The sequence below is a fragment of the Globicephala melas genome, unplaced genomic scaffold (assembly GCF_963455315.2).
Source record: "Globicephala melas unplaced genomic scaffold, mGloMel1.2 SCAFFOLD_219, whole genome shotgun sequence".
NCBI classification, from domain to species: Eukaryota; Metazoa; Chordata; class Mammalia; order Artiodactyla; family Delphinidae; genus Globicephala; species Globicephala melas.
The window spans coordinates 424,726-427,647 of NW_027207391.1; positions in this window are offsets into that span (position 1 = coordinate 424,726).

The following is a 2,922-nucleotide window of genomic DNA, read 5'->3' on the forward strand; positions in this document are numbered from 1 at the left end:
AAGTGACCAGCAGGGCCGGCTGGAGACCCACAGCAGAGACGTCAGCTTGCCTGATGAGCCAATTCACGCTCAGTTGGCTTCCAAGCTAGCCGAGAGGCTTAAGAAGTGGAGAAAAGTCTGAAGCAGGCCAGAAAACGAGAGCGAGAACCACGCTGTTCTGCAGGGAGCCCCGAGGCTCTAGAGACGAAGTCCACGGGGCCAAGGCCAGCTCCAGGCCCAGAGACACCCGAGGCCGGCCCGGGGCAGGGCTGCTGCTGGGTCACGGCTGGGTGGGAAATGGGAGACTGCAGAGGGGGCGGGGGGGCAGCTGGGGTGAGATGTGGCTTGGTGCCACTCTTGTACCCTCCTGACAGCACGCCAGGAAGGGCTGGGACCAACATAAGGGATAAGGCTTCAGACTCAGGGAGGTGTCCAGGGGTTCTTGACTGTGTCTCCTCCGAGGCAGACGGGCCACCAGTCCTGAAGCCTCACCTCCACCCCTGGGATGGCTGCCTACGGGACCTGCTTGGGCTCCCAGAGACACAGGCGGGTTCAGGCCACCGAAGAGAGAAGGCGGACAGCCTTCTCCTGGCAGGTGGATCCACCCCAGGGTCTGGCCCTCCTCCCAGGGCTCCTGGCCTCAGCTGAGTGGCCCCATCCAGAGGTGAAGCAGGACCTGTCTTTGGGCCCCACGGCCTCCGCCCTCTCCTCCCCCCAGCAACCAGAAAGCCCTGGGCTGTTGGACTCTCCTGACCAGAGGGGCAGCTGCTCCTGGTCTACCTGCGCCCACACCCCCTCCATGGGCGCCCTCGGCCTCTGGACTGTCTGGCCTTCAGTCCACCTTCAAGAGCCCAGAGGCAAATCCGGGTGAGACGCCTGCTTCCTTGGCACAGGTGGGACCCGGTCCCCATCCTCACGGCCCGGCCAGAAAGCTCTGTGCGCACCGTCTCGTGAGGCTGCCTGTCCCCAGCCAGCTGGAGGGGTCGGGAGTCAGATGGGGAACCGAAGTGTCCAGGAGGTTGGAGTGCAGGCAGGACAGGGCAGGAGGGGCGAGAGGTGAGGTGTCATCATTCCCAAACCAGGCAGGGAGTGTGTGCTGTGTCTGCATTTCGGGCAGGGAAGGGTATGTCAGTTGGAGTAGCACACCTGGCTGGCCAACCTACGAGGGCAGTTCTTCCCTGAGCCAACGGGTGGCGCAAGACAACGCAACAAACTGTACATATCCTTATAATGAATCCGGCAACTGGAAAGGAAACGTCACAGGTCATGGCAACGGAGGCACGAGGAGCCCGTCCCAACCGTCCAGCCTTGCGCAGTCCGGAGGTGGAGCCGGGGCAGGCTGGACAGGCGGCTCCCGGCTGGGGCCTGGACCAGAGAGCCCCAGGAGGAGCGGCGGCCCGCAGACAGTTTCCAGAGCCCACTGCAGCCGGGAGACGTTCCCTACAGAACAGCCTCGGGCCCTGTGTGTCCACCCTGCACACAGCACAACCGTTGGTCCGTCGACCCCTGGGCCTCGTTCACGGCTGTCTGGCCGCCCCTCCCCTCACTCCCTGAGTGCCTGAGCCCCCAGGGCCCCTTTGGCCGAGCCTTCTCTGCACACCTGGCTCTCCTGACTATCCCTGCCTCTCTGAGCACACCGTGTCCTTCCCTGGGGTCTGCGGGTCTGGCTAAGGGTCCCCCTTGTCCCCGGGTGGGCACCCCAGCCCACACTGACACTTGCCTTTCTGGCAAGATGGCCCCCTCAGTCTCACCAACTTCAAACTGTGTTGCGTTTACTTCTGGGAAAGAGGGATTGAAGACGAAGCCTCATTCCGGCCTCACACAAGGTGCTTGCTAACCTTGTGGACCCAAGGGACCAGCACAAATTGGCTGGAAGCCTGGCGGAGGCACAGCCCCTACCGTCACCCCTGTTCCTCGGCCCATCTTCTCTCTTCTGCCATCAAACCCCTCAGCCGCCACCAGAGGAAAAGTGGGGGCCTGATCCTGTAAAGCTGGCTCTAAAGCTGTTCTCTCTGTCTATAAAACGAAGTCAAAGCTAGCTGTTTGGCCACCCCTGCAGCCCCTCTGCGATGCGCCCTCCCCGCGAGCCAGGCACCCAGCCCCTTCCCGTGCCCCCGCCCCCACCCTCCTCTAGAGCAAGCTCCGTCCACCCCGCTCCTTCAGTTCAGCTCAGCTGCCACCTCCGCTGACCCACCAGCCAGAGGTAAGCTCTCCCTCCGCAGACACGCCTGGCCTGCAGCTCCTCTGCCCCACGCCCGGCTGGGCCGAGCAGAGCTGAGAGCACACGCCTGCTCCCCCGTGGGCCCCAGGTCCCAGCACATGGCACAGGCTCAGAGACATTTACTGGACAGATGGGTGACCATGAGGGTGAGCAGACAGATCGCTCACGGTAGCGGGTAGTGACCCTCCTGCTGAGTCTCCACACTTCACCACGAAGCACTGAGGCAACAGCAAAACGGAGGGTGGGGGAAGGCGGCGCCAGAAAGCAACAACTCCACGCCTTCCTCATCCCCCCACAGCATACATGTGTACACACACATGTGCACGTACACGCCCAAGCACACCTGCATTCACACACACATACACACACACATGCAATGATGCGCTGCAGTCACATGCACACATGCACGCAATCACACGTGCTGCTGCACATGCAAAAACACGTGCATACACACATATGTGCCTGCCTGCACGTAAACACACTCACATGCACTCGGGTGTACACAGACCTGTGCACAGACAGCACACACATGCACATGCTTGTGCACACTCACGTAACACACACACATACACACAAAAGCTCAGGAAATTTCATAAAGTTTGTTTTTGTTTCAGCCTCCCCAAGAATGAGGAGACAGAAGATGGTCCCTGGAAAATAAAGATGGTCATGGTCCTGCAGCTGTCACAGAGGCTAGTTGAAGGCTCAAGCACGCTCTGCCCTGC